The sequence below is a fragment of the Phacochoerus africanus genome, chromosome 8, assembly GCF_016906955.1.
Source record: "Phacochoerus africanus isolate WHEZ1 chromosome 8, ROS_Pafr_v1, whole genome shotgun sequence".
Lineage (NCBI taxonomy): Eukaryota > Metazoa > Chordata > Mammalia > Artiodactyla > Suidae > Phacochoerus > Phacochoerus africanus.
The window spans coordinates 28,119,487-28,133,941 of NC_062551.1; the positions used below are offsets into that span (position 1 = coordinate 28,119,487).

At 44.5% G+C, this 14,455-nt stretch overlaps 1 protein-coding gene across 3 annotated transcripts in view; it reads right to left on the reverse strand.

Moving 5' to 3' along the window:
- The window catches only part of GFOD2 (glucose-fructose oxidoreductase domain containing 2), a 50,916-nt gene that overhangs the window by 1,596 nt on the left and 34,865 nt on the right, over positions 1-14,455 (reverse strand). The window lies entirely within an intron of this gene.

Below are 14,455 nucleotides of genomic sequence, written 5' to 3' on the forward strand. Positions count from 1 at the left end.
TACACTGGGAAAAGAAAAATCCATTTCTGGAGGACAGATGACTCAGGTAAGCTGCCTCTGAGACTACATGGTGGCCTGGGACAAGAGGAAATGTGATCGGCCTAGTGAAAATGGTACTCAGTGCTAGACTGGAAAAGAGTTATGGACTCAAGAAAGAGAATTAAGTTCTTTTTCTTTTCTTTTTTTTTAAGGGCCACACCCAGGGCACATGGAAGTGTCCAGCCTAGGGGTTGAATCAGAGATGCAACTGCTGGCTTACACCATAGCCATGGCAATGCAGGATCCAAGCTGCATCTGGGACCTATACCACAGCTCAAGGCAATGCTGGATCCTTAACCCACTGAGAGAGGCCAGGGATTGAACCCATGTCCTCATGGACACTAGTCTGGTTCGTTATTTGAGCCACAATGGGAACTCCAAGTTTTGTTTTGTTTTTTTGCCACGCCCGCAGCATGAGCAAGGTTGTGAGCCAGGGATCCAACCTGAGCGACAGGAACAACCCAAGCTGCTGCAGTGACAGTGCCAGATCCTTAACCACAGGGGAACTCTGAGAATTAAATTTTTTTTTTTTTTTTTGCCTTTTTAGGGCCGCAACTGCAGCACATGGAGGTTCCCAGGCTAGGGGTCCAATCGGACCTGCAGCCGCCAGCCTATGCCAGAGCCACAGCAACATGGGATCTGAGCCACATCTGCGAACTATACCACGGTTCACAGCAACGCCAGATCCTTAACCCACTGAGTGAGGCCAGGGATCGAACCCATGTCCTCATAGATGCTACTCGGGTTCGTTAATTGCTGAGCCACGACGGGAACTCTGAGAATTAAATTAAAAGGGAAAATGAGTTCTCCTGTGGTATAGCAGGTTAAGGATCTGGTGTTGTCACTGCCGTGGCTTGGTTAATGCTGTGAAGCAGGTTCGATCCCCAGCCCGGGAACTTTCACATGTCACTTATGTGGCCAAAACAACAACAACAACAAAACCCCCACCCATAAAATGAAAGGAGAAAGCACAAGCCAGGAGTGGGAAGTAAAGAGAAATGGTACAATGGTTCATTTTATGTGTCAACTTGGTTAGCTTATGGAGCCCATCAAATACTAGTCCAGACTCTTCTGGGAAGAAATCTTTTTTTTTGTCTTTTTTTGGTTGTTGTTGTTGTTGTTGCTATTTCTTGGGCCGCTCCCGCGGCATATGGAGGTTCCCAGGCTAGGGGTCCAATCGGAGCTGTAGCCACCGGCCTACGCCAGAGCCACAGCAACGCAGGATCCGAGCCGCGTCTGCAACCTACACCACAGCTCACGGCAACGCCGGATCGTCAACCCACTGAGCAAGGGCAGGGACCGAACCCGCAACCTCATGGTTCCTAGTCGGATTCGTTAACCACTGCGCCACGACGGGAACTCCTGGGAAGAAATCTTTAGATGTGATTAACATTTAAACCAGTAGACTCTGATTAACATTTAAACCAGGGACTGAACATGGGTCATCAGACTGCTGATTATGTGGGTAGGCTTCAACTAATCAGATGAAGGCCTTGAGAAAAGAGACCGAAATTCCCTGAAGAGGAAGGAATTCTGCCTCCAGATTGCCTTCAGACTAAAGTCTGCAACATCAACCAACTCTTGCTGGAATTCAGATTTGCCAGCTTCTACAATAAATAGCGTGAGCCATTTATGAGGGGTTACCCAGGGCCTATAAGCAATGCAGAAAACTAGACAGACAGCTGGTAGTATCACTCACAAGGCATTAAAGGTTGAAGGGTAAGTATGGGGTGGAATCTTTTCCTTTTTTTGGGCTGTGTCCATAGCACACAGCAGTTCCCAAGTGAGGGACTGAACCTGAGCCACAGCAGTGACAACACTGAATCCTTAACCATTAGGCCACCAGGGAACTCCAAAGAGAAGCTCACTTTTTTGGGGCGGGGTGGGGTGGGGTGCTGTGGCTCGATGTGGAATCTCAGTTCCCAGACCAGGGACTGAACATGGACCACAGTGGTGAAAGCACTGAGTACTAACCACTAGACCACCAGGGAACTCCCAGGGCGTAGAATTTTTATCTTCCTTTCCCAAGTCCTCCCTATCTTAGTCAATGGCAATTCCATTCTCCTAGTTTCTCAAAACAAAATCACTGAAGTCACTCTTACACCCTGGTTTCAATCATCAGTAAATCCTGTTGGCTAACCCTTCAACCTGTATCCAGAATCTAACCAGTTCTCAGTACAACTGCCACATTCCTCATCCAAGTCACCACTGACATTTGCCTGGATTATTGCAATGCTAACTTAACCAAAAAAGGTCACCCTCAATCCCTTCTCAACACAACAGCCAGGGTAATTCTGTTGAAATTTAAGATGGGTCAGATCATATCTCTGATCTGCATCAAACTCTCTTGATAGCTTCTCATTTCAAAAGAACCAAAAGTCAAAGTCCTTACAGTGACCTACCTGCGAGGCCATACATGGTGTGTGTGCCCCTCCAAAGTCTTCCTTTCTTTTTTGTCTTTTTAGGGCCGTACCCACGGCATATGGAGGTTTCCAGGCTAGGGGTTGAATCAGAGCTGTAGCTACTGGCCTATGCCACAGCCACGGATCTGAGCCGTGTCGGGGACCTATATACCACAGCTCATGGCAATGCTAGATCCTTAACCCACTGAGCGAGGGCAGGGATCTAACCAACGTACTCATGGATACTGGTTGGGTTCGTTAACCACTGTGCCACGATGAGAACTCCCCAAAGTTTTCTTTTTGATCTCTTTGCCTACGGTCCTTCCCCCAGCCCCTGAAGTGGGGAAAGGGGCTTCTGGGCACAAAGAAAGCCCTGGTGGCTGGGGAGAGGTAGTGACTGCTAAACAGAGAGGACTGCCAGGCAGGGCCAGGCTCCATCACTGTGGCTGAGACATAGGGTCTTGGAGAGCCTTCTAGTTGAAGACCATGTGAACAATGTGCACATTTAGGTTTCTCCTCCAAGCCTGAAGGCCCAGATCTCAGGGCAACCAGGTCAAGGTTATGCTGCTACGGGCATGTGCATCTCTAATAACCCTCAATCCCCTGAAAGCTTTCTGAGTGTTTTCAGACAGGGCAATGGTTGGGACACAGATAACATCTGGCAGCCCTCTGAAGGGTGCAGCTTCTTCTGATGGATTTGGATCCTCATCTGGCCACCTTACAGCAGAAACAATAGGACCCCAGGGTGGCTGACTGCCTAGAAAGGGCTATTTATTGGTATTGGACCTGAGCTTTGGAGCTAGACATTTCCGTGTTCAAATTTTGGATCCCTCACTTGATTGATTGCTGAATGACCTGGGACATTTCTAAACCTCTCTGGGCTCTGGCTTACTACACTGTAAAAAGACAGTCACAACCACCTCGCAGGGTAGAAGAAAAGAGTAAGTCAAACAAGGCAGTCTATGTAAAAGTGTGTGGCCAAGCACAGCTCTGTCAATGGTATTTTTTTTTTTTCCAATTGCTTTTTAGGGCCGCACCCGCAGCATATGGAGGTTCACAGGCTAGGGGTCCAATCGGAGCTATAGCTGCTGGTCTATACCACAGCTCACGGCAATGCCATATCCTTAACCCACTGAGCGAGGCCTGGGATCGAACCTGCAACCTCATGGTTCCTAGTCGGATTCATTTCTGCTGTGCCACGACAGGAACTCCTGAAAAACTATTTTTAGAAAATAGTTTAAAGACCAACATGAACATAGATGTGTTTTCTTATTCTATGTCCTGTTCATCAGGCCTCTCACAGAGTTAGGCCCAGCTCAGCCCTTTGGAAGCTCCCATTGTGACAAAGCCCACAGGAGATAGTTCAGTGCCTTTGGCCAATCATCCCAAGCTTACCTCATTTCCTTCCCCCTTGCCTGTCACCCTGACCCTCAAGAACCCCACAGAGTATTTTCCATTTGCATATGTGAGATTCTAGAGTATGAACTCCCAGTGTTATAAACCTCAGTGCTATAGCAAGGATCAGTAGCCTATGACATAATTCAATCTCTGCCACTTTACAAAACTCTTGATATCTCCTGCTCTTCTCTGAATAACAAAAGCTTTACAACAGGTTCCGGTAGGACACTAGGAGAATGGCTAGTCAGCATCACACGTCCAAGGGAGGGAGCAATGTGGACAAGGCAGGGGGCCAAGGCAAAGGGAGAGGCCCTTGCAATGGGATCCAGAGCAGGATGGGGCGCTGCAGGGGGCCTCTGATTGCTATCATTATCTGCTCTTGGAGGGTCTCCAATGTTTCCCCACACTTGTGGGATTTTAGGATTAGGGACAGGAAAATCACAATACTGTGTGAGAATCTAGGCGCTTGGCTGCAGACCACATGGCTGACCAGGGAAATAATGAGCAATTAGGTTCTCAGATACTCCATCTGAGAGGTGCAGCTCTGGCCAGTCCAGAGGTTTCCAGCTGTAACTAGTCACAGCAGGAGGTAGGGTGGACACTGCAATGTGGGGAGGAGAGAAGGTGGGCCGGGAGGAAGAGGAGTTCTGTGGCTGCTCAGAGTTTGATGGTGATAAAACTAGAATAAGCAATCTGTTTCCTGCCATGAGAGGTCAGGAAGAGGGAGAGGGCTTCCTTTTGAGTTTCAACAACAGGAGAGCTTTTGAACTTGGGACCCAGTAGTAGTATCAGCATGGGAATAAAGGCTATCCTGAGTTAAACAAGCTCCAGCAGGCTAGCTGCACGGAGCCTGTACCTTTAGGAAGACTGGGGTTGCCTTGAAAGACATGTCTGTTTAAGTCTATCTAGCTTTCCTGTTAGAGAGATTACAGAAGCTAAAAACTGCTTTTTATCTCCAGAGAATGGGAAAAGCATGGATGCTGACTGCTATTACTTCAGATCTTCTGGAGGGTGAAAAAGTTCCAGGCTGCAAACCCCTCTCCAGCTCATACTCCCCAGATGACCTAGGAGTGAAGCATGTCCGAGAAGCTGCCCCAGATCACCTTTGTTCCCTACTAAGGAACCACAGGTTCATAGCTCTGGGACGACACCCCTGTTTCCCTATCCAGAGGTGTGGGACTAGATAAATGATTTCCAATAGTAGGGTAGAGGAGTTCCATCATGGCTCAGCAGTTAACGAACCCAAGTAGCATCTATGAGGACGTGGATTTGATGCCCGGCCTCACTCAGTGGGTTAAGGATCCTGCGTTGCTGTGGCTGTAGCTCTGACTGGATGCCTGGGAACCTCTATATGACAAAACAAAAGCAAAAACACAATAGGGTAGAGGAGCAGCCCCAGGCAAAGTATCACGTCCATGTTTTACAAAGTCCATGGGTTTTACCTTTTTTTTTTCTTAAATAAGGAAGGTTCTGCTACTTAGAAAAATAAATTTAAAAGCCACCAGACTGGATCACTGCTGCCCACACCCCATTCTCTACTCTCTCCTGGGTCAATGGCCTCTGTTAGCTCCCTGGCTCACACTAGCAGACTAGGCTTGCACTGGTAGAATTTGTGAACACCTTCACTAAATCAGTGTGCCAGGCCCTGTGCCAAGCTCCAGAGGTACACCAGGCATGGTCTCTACTTTCAGACAACTTACAGTTTAGTGGGAAAGAGAGCCAGTAATCAAATACAGGCAGAAATGCACTTCTAATAAATGCAATGAAGATGATATAAATGTTAATATGAGAGCATACAGCAGGGACTTGACCTGGACTGGGTCTCGTATTCTTGGGATTAAATTATCTGGGTCAGGATGCTTGAGAAGTGACCTCTTGATATCTCAAGAGTCCATGGGGGGAGTTCCCCTTGTGGTAAAGAAGAAATGAGCCTGACTAGTATCATGAGGACGTGGGTTTGATCCCTGGCCTCACTCAGTGGGTTAAGGATCCACCGTTGCTGTGAGCTGTGGTGTAGGTTGCAGACATGGCTCAGATCTGGCATTGCTGTGGCTGTGGCATAGGCCAGCAGCTGCAGCTCCAATTCAACCCCTTGCCTGGGAACCTCCATATGCTGCAGGTGTGCCCTCCCCCCAAAAAACAAAAAGAAACCCAAAAAAACCCATGGGAGAAGGGCTGGCAAACTTAATGTTTTTCTGATGAAGCACACAAGTGCCAAGAACTGGGCACAGAAACTTACCTTTTAGTGGCAGATTGAAGAAAACATTCAACTGTGACAAAAATGCTGGGGTACTCTGCACATTAAAAAATATTTTTCTGACACCCTTCTACCATGTACCAAAATAAACTCAAAATGGTTTAAAGGCTTAAGTATAAGACAAGATACCATCAAACTCCTAGAAGAGAACATAGGGCAAACATTCTATGACATCAACCATACAAATGTTTTCTTAGGTCAGTCTCCCAAAGCAATAGAAATAAAAACAAAAATAAACCAATGACACCTAATCAAACTTACAAGCTTTTGCACAACAACAACAACAACAACAAAATCCCAAAAAGACAACCTATGGAATGGGAGAAATTAGGTGCAAATGATGCAATGACAAGAGCTTAATCCCCCAAATACACAAAAAACTCATACAACTCAATTGCAAAAAAAACAAACCCAATTGAAAAATGGGCACAAGAAGACATGAATAGACATTTCTCCAAAGATACACAGATAGACAACAGGCACGTGAAAAAATGTTCAACATCACTAATTACTAGAGAAATACAAAATCAAACTACAATGAGGTACCACTTCACATGGGTCAGAAGGGCCATCATTACTAAGTCTATAAATAACAAATGCTGGAGAGGGTATGGAGAAAGGGGAACCCTCCTACACTCTTGGTGGGAAAGTAAATTGGCACAAACCTATGGAAAACAATGTGGAGGTTTTTCAGAAAACTAAATATAGAACTACCACATGATCCAGCAATCCCACTCCTGGGCATATATCCACACAAAACTTTCCATGAAAAAGACACATGACCCCTATGTTCATTGCAGCACTACTCAAAATAGCCAAGACATGGAAACAACCTAAATGTCCACTGACAGATGAATGGATTAAGAAGATGTGGTACATATACACAACGGAATACTACTCAGCATAAAAAAGAACAAAACAGGAGTTCCCCTGGGGAGCAGCGAAATAAATCTAACTAGTATCCATGAGGACGCAGGTTTGATCTCTGGCCTCTCTCAGTGGGTTGGGGATCCAGCTGTGAGCTGTAACGTAGGTCAGAGATGTGGCTCAGATTCTGTGTTGCTGTAGCTGTGGTATAGGCCAGCAGCTGCAGCTCCAAATCGACCCCTAGCCTGGGAACTTCCATATGCTGTGGGTGCAGCCCTAACAAGAAAAAAAAAAGAAGAAGAAAAGAACAAAATAATGCCATTTGCAGCAACATGGATGGAGATTCTCATACTAAGTAAGACAGAAAAAGAAAAAAATACCATATGATATCACTTATATCTGGAATCTAATTACGCCACAAATGAACCTATCGACATAAAAGAAAGAACCTCATGGACATGGAGAACAGACTTGTGGTTGCTGAGGGGGAGGGAGCAGGGTGGACTGGGAGTCTGGGGTTAGTAGGTGCAATCTATAGCATTTGGAGTGGATAAACAATGAGATCCTGCTGTATAGCACAGGGAACTATATCTAATCACTTGTGATGGAACATGATAGAGGATAATGTGAGAAAAAGACTATATATACATATATACACATATAAAACTGGATCACTTTGCTGTACAGCAGAAATTGACAGAACATTGTAAATCAACCATAATTAAAAAAATATTTTCCTGAACCACTTCCGAACTGAGAAATAAAACATTACTAGATTCCCTCCCTCTCTTTTAAGCAACTCATGGGAAAGCTGTAAAGATGAAATGTGAAGTGGAAGAAAATGAAAAATCAAACCAATAGTAATAAATAAGATGCCACAGAAAGAGTGATATAAAAAGCACACTTATCTGGGAGTTCCCGTCGTGGCGCAGTGGTTAACAAATCCGACTAGGAACCATGAGGTTGCGGGTTTGATCCCTGGCCTTGCTCCGTGGGTTAAGGATCTGGTGTTGCCGTGAGCTGTGGTGTAGGTTGCAGATGCGGCTCAGATCCTGTGTTGCTGTAGCTGTGGCATAGGTCGGCGGCTACAGCTCCGATTGGACCCCTAGCCTGGGAACCTCCATATGCCACGGGAAGCGGCCCTGGAAAAGGCAAAAAAAAAAAAAAAAAAAAAGAAGGTACACTTATCTGGAGGATAAGTCCAAGGATTAGTTTTAGAAAAAACTTATAACCTTATTAGAAAAAAATGAATAAGAATGAGGACAAGAGGAGTTTCCTGCTGTGACACAATGGACTAAGAATCTGACTGCAGCAGCTCGGGTTGCTAAGGAGGTACAGGTTGGATTCCTGGCCCTGTGCAATGGGTTAAAGGATCTGGTGTTGCTGTAGCTATGGCGCAGGTCACAGCTGTAGCTCAGATTAAATCCATGGCCCAGAAACTTCCATATGCCGTGGGTGTGGCCATTAAAAAAAAGAAAGAAAGAAAAAAGAATGAGGGCAAGAAATAATCTTAATGGTCTCAGAAGTGAGGTAAGGGAGTTAACGAATCTGACTAGGAACCATGAGGTTGCGGGTTCAATCCCTGGCCTTGCTCCGTGGGTTAAGGATCCGGCGTTGCTATGAGCTGTGGTGTAGGTTGAAGACAAGGCTCGGATCCCATGTTGCTGTGGCCCTAGTATAGGCCGGCGGCTACATCTCCGATTACACCCCTAGCCTAGGAACCTCCATATGCCACGGGAGTGGCCCTAGAAAAGACAAAAAGACAAGACAAAAAAAAAAAAGTGAGGTAAGAATATAATCTAACAAGCTGAAGAAAATGCAATTGTGCCTATGGCACTAAGACTTAGTGAGATGCTATAACCTTACTATTTCTGGGCCTTGGTTTCTGTAAATGAAAATGAAGATGCTGGATGAGACCAGTAGTTCTCAATCCTTAGTGTGTACTGGAATCATCCAGAATGCTTGTTCTAACAGACTGCAGGCCTCACCTGAAGAGATTCAGAAGGTCTGGGATGCGGCCTGAGAATCTGGATTTATAACAATTTCCCAAGGTGATGCTGATGCTGCTGATTCAGCATCTCTGAGAACTGCTGGACTAGACACTCTCTCCATGGCCCCTGCAAGTCTGACATTTCTCTGATTTTATACCTGTGAATTCCAGAGGGAAATACAATACTACTGACAGGTATCAAAAGTTTCAGAAGAACAGTCTGTGTCATATACGTCCACATAGCTGTAAATGTACAGAGGTGCTGTATGCCTTACTTTATTGCTTCTCGGTCTCTATGACTTAACCTTTTATAGTGCTTAACAATGTAAGACGGATCCTTAACAGAGACTTTATTTATTTATTTATTTTTAATAATTTTTTTATTTTCCCACTGTACAGCAAGGGGGTCAGGTTATCCTTACATGTATACATTACAATTACATTTTTCCCCCACCCTTTGTTCTGTTGCAACATGAGTATCTAGACAAAGTTCTCAATGCTATTCAGCAGGATTTCCTTGTAAATCTATTCTAAGTTGTGTCTGATAAGCCCAAGCTCCCGATCCCTCCCACTCCCTCCCCCTCCCATCAGGCAGCCACAAGTCTCTTCTCCAAGTCCATGATTTTCTTTTCTGAGGAGATGTTCATTTGTGCTGGATATTAGATTCCAGTTATAAGTGATATCATATGGTATTTGTCTTTGTCTTTCTGGCTCATTTCCCTCAGTATGATATTCTCTAGTTCCACCCATGTTGCCACAAATGGCATTATGTCATTCTTTTTTATGGCTGAGTGGTATTCCATTGTGTATATATACCACATCTTCTGAATCCAATCATCTGTCGATGGACATTTGGGTTGTTTCCATGTCCTGGCTATTGTGAATAGTGCTGCAATGAACGTGCGGGTGCACGTGTCTCTTTTAAGTAGAGTTTTGTCCGGATAGATGCCCAAGAGTGGGATTGTGGGGTCATATGGAAGTTCTATGTATAGATTTCTAAGGTATCTCCAAACTGTTCTCCATAGTGGCTGTACCAGTTTACATTCCCACCAGCAGTGCAGGAGGGTTCCCTTTTCTCCACAGCCCCTCCAGCACTTGTTATTTGTGGATTTATTAATGATGGCCATTCTGACTGGTGTGAGGTGGTATCTCATGGTAGTTTTGATTTGCATTTCTCTTATAATCAGCGATGTTGAACATTTTTTCATGTGTTTGTTGGCCATCTGTATATCTTCTTTGGAGAAATGTCTATTCAGGTCTTTTGCCCATTTTTCCATTGATTGATTGGCTTTTTTTGCTGTTGGATTATATAAGTTGTTTATATATTCTAGAGATTAAGCCCTTGTCCATTGCATCGTTTGAAACTATTTTCTCCCATTCTGTAAGTTGTCTTTTTGTTTTCTTTTTGGTTTCCTTTGCTGTGCAAAAGCTTTTCAGTTTGATGAGGTCCCATGGGTTTATTTTTGCTCTAATTTCTCTTGCTTTGGGAGACTGACCTGAGAAACTATTCATGATATTGATGTCAGAGAGTGTTTTGCCTATGTTTTCTTCTAGGAGTTTGATGGTGTCCTGTCGTATATTTAAGTCTTTCAGCCATTTGGAGTGTATTTTTGTGCATGGTGTGAGGGTGTGTTCTAGTTTCATTGCTTTGCATGCAGCTGTCCAGGTTTCCCAGCAATGCTTGCTGAATAGACTTTCTTTTTCCCATTTGATGTTCTTGCCTCCCTTGTCAAAGATTAATTGACCATAGGTGTCAGGGTTTATTTCCGGATTCTCTATTCTGTTCCATTGGTCTGTCTGTCTGTTTTGATACCAGTACCACACTGTTTTGATGACTGTGGCTTTGTAGTATTTCTTGAAGTCTGGGAGAGTGATGCCTCCTGCTTGGTTTTTGTTTCTCAGGATTGCTTTGGCGATTCTGGGTCTTTTGTGGTTCCATATAAATGTTTGGATTGTTTGTTCTAGTTCTGTGAAAAATGTCATGGGTAATTTGATAGGGATTGCATTGAATTTGTAGATTGCTTTTGGTAGTATGGCCATTTTTACAATATTGATTTTCCCAATCCAAGAACATGGAATATCTTTCCATTTCTTTACATCTTCTTTGATTTCTTTGATTAAAGTTTTATAGTTCTCGGCATATAGGTCCTTTACCTCCTTGGTCAGGTGTATTCCGAGGTATTTGATTTTGTGAGGTGCAATTTTAAAAGGTATCATATTTTTGTATTCCTTTTCTAATATTTCCTTGCTGGTATACAGAAATGCAACTGACTTCTGAATGTTAATCTTATATCCTGCTACTCTGCTGAATTTATTAATCAGTTCAAGTAGTTTTGGGGTTGAGTCCTTAGGGTTTTCTATGTATAGTATCATGTCTTCCTTAACAGAGACTTTAGATGATTGTGATATATTTCTTATGGGTTTAAGATCTGAAGGAGCTGATCTAAAATTAGAGCATTTCAAGAGCTATGCTGCTAAGTAATTATGCCCTTTTCCTCCAGCTTTAAAAATATCAAGGATCTAACATTTATATTCTTAATGAAACACAAGAGACATAGTCACATTATTAGAAAGAATAAAAAATAAAAGGAAAGAGAACTAGGTGGGGAAAACAGCAAGACCCATTCTTTCCTCCTGTAATGTATATATAAAGAGACTCATACATGGGAATACACAGTGAGGTAGACTGGCAGGGAGGGTCTTTTGGGATGCTGACTCTGAGGACATTTAAATACACTGAATTTTTGCAACTAGCCATGCATGTGGCTGTTCTGTTCTCCATCTAGACAGTGTACAGGAACCAGACACTTTCAGAGCTTCACATTACAGGAGGAAAGAATGGGTCTTGCTTTTAAGGCATTAATTTAAACATAGTCTACCAACCTATAGAAAAGTTTTTCATATTTGAAATGACTTATAATGCTTAGTTTCATTTCTAGGCTACATTCAACTCAGTGAACATTTACCTAATAAATATCCAGAGGAGGAGTTCCCATCAGGGCACAGCAGAAACAAATCTGACTAGGGACCATCAGGTTGCCAGTTTGATCCCTGGCCTGGCTCAGTGGGTTAAGGATCCAGTGTTGCTACAGCTCTGATTAGACTCCTGGCCTGGGAACCTCCATATGCCGTGGGTACGGCCCTAAAAAAAAGCCAAAAACCTCAGAGGAGACTCCTACATGTCTATATGTATGTATATATTTATATCTTCACCTGCGGCACATGCAAATTCTCAGGCTAAGGATCAAACCTGAGCCACAGGATCTTCAATTTGCTGAGCCACCAGGGTACTCCCTTACTATTTATTTTTTTACCGATTTTCCCCCCTATTTATTTATTTATTTTATTATTATTATTTTTATTTTTTTGTCTTTTTCCCTTTTCTAGGGCTGCTCCCGTGGCATATGGTGGTTCCCAGGCTAGGGGTCTAATCAAAGCTGTAGCCACCGGCCTACGCCAGAGCCACAGCAACGTGGGATCCGAGCCGCATCTGCGACCTACACCACAGCTCATGGCAACGCCAGATTGTTAACCCACTGAGCAAGGGCAGGGATCGAACCCGCAGCCTCATGGTTCCTAGTCGGATTCGTTAACCACTGCGCCATGACAGAAATTTCATTCCCCTATTTATTTTTGAAGTGAATTTAACTTAAACAAATCTGCTCTGCCACTTGGGATAACATGAAAGCCTGGCTTTCCCTTGTAATGTGATGTCAGTGTCGTCCTTCTTGGTCAGTACTCAGAGGCAGTCATAGATCATGCTAGAAAGGCTGAATGATACTCCCATTTCACAGGGGCCCACAGGGGTTGAGAGGGACAGAAAAAGGGCCAGAAGTGGGGTCTGATGTCAAGGTCAGTTTGGTGCTTTGCCTACAGCAGTTCATGTACTCACACCCACACATTTGGGAAAAACTAGAGGAGTTCTCCTGGCCTCTTCCCGATGTACTAAAGTCAAGTCAGACAAGAAAGGGAGGGAAGCAGGAAAGGAGTGAGGAGGACACAGGGAGTGAACTTCATGGTCACAACAGGCTCAGTGACTCCTTTAGGTCCTGAGTGGGCAGTGCCTGAGGGCACATCCAGCTGACATGGGCTCCCCCAGCCCAAGTTAGCCTTGGGATTGAGAACAGACCAAGGACCCCCATTCACATCCTCCTCTCTCCTGACAAGAGAGATATGAAGAGAAGGCTGACAGCCCTGCTTCACTGAGGGCTGAGACACAAGATCCTAGAAGCTTCTGGTCAGCCCCATCCTTCCTGTTCATAATTAATGGTCCAAAATCTAGTGTTTTCCTGTACCGGGGACCTGAAAACAACAGGCTTGTGCCCAAAGAACCCTGGGTCTCCTTATTTTCCTTACACAGCTTGGAAATAGCCTCCTTTAATTTTTGGCCAAAACTTACATGCCCCAAATCAACAACCAGACTCATGCTCCTGCTCAATTCAATGAACATGTATTCTCTCCAACCCACTGGGTTAGATGTGACAGATACTCTCTTATCCTCAAAACAAGGGAAAGACAAACAGCAGAGCCTTGGACCCTCCACCATAGTAGTGGCCAAGAGTGGTGGTCAGCCTAATGGCATGCCAATTCTTGGGCACAGAGATCTCTGACTGCTTCAGAGAGACACCTGGTTCCTATCACCTTATGGAAAACAATTACCATGTCAATTGATTATATGCTACCTGAACTGTCATTTAACTCTTTTCTCATTTGCCTTGCAATGTATGATACTTCTATATTCTTCAATTGGACTGTGAAATCTGAAAGTAGAGAGGGCTCTGATCCAACACTGTTTTGAATATTCAGAATGACATCAGGACAGTGCCTGACACAATGGAAGCATTTAAAAAAATGGCTAGATGCATGTTTACTGGTTTGTTTTCCTATTAAATTAGATTCTGAAATTAGATTCTGACTCATACAAGACAAAGAGAAGAATTTTTCTTCAGTTGACAGGAAAGAGAGGCCCAACAGGAACTGCAGAAGAGCTCACCCAGCCAGCCCAGCCAGGAGCAGACGGTGGCTGAGCCACTGCTTCCTGTGGGAGCAGAGATGTGAGCTGGTTGACCCACGGATCCTGTCAGGGAAACCCAGTGCTGTCAGAGAACCTTCCTGCCCTGTGGCACACAAAATTGCAACGTTTGGCAGGAAGGGTGTGTACTCAATCTAGTCAAGGACTGACAAAACATGGGAAATGGCAGCCTTGCTACACACCCTCCCCTCCTCTCTGTGGCGCCGCCAGCAGAAATGGAAGAACAAATGCATCACAATGGCCAATTCCCCAGAGCCCACCCAGGTCTTTGAACTCTGACTTGACAGAGCAAACTTTACAATGCCTGAAATGTAGTCATATCTAGCCTCTGTGACAGGACAACTCTTTTTTTTCTCCCTTTTTAGGGCCACACCCACGGCATATGGAGGTTCCCAGGCTAGGGATCGAATCAGAGCTACGACTGCCAGCCTACACCACAGCCACAGCCACACAGGATCCGAGCTGTGTCT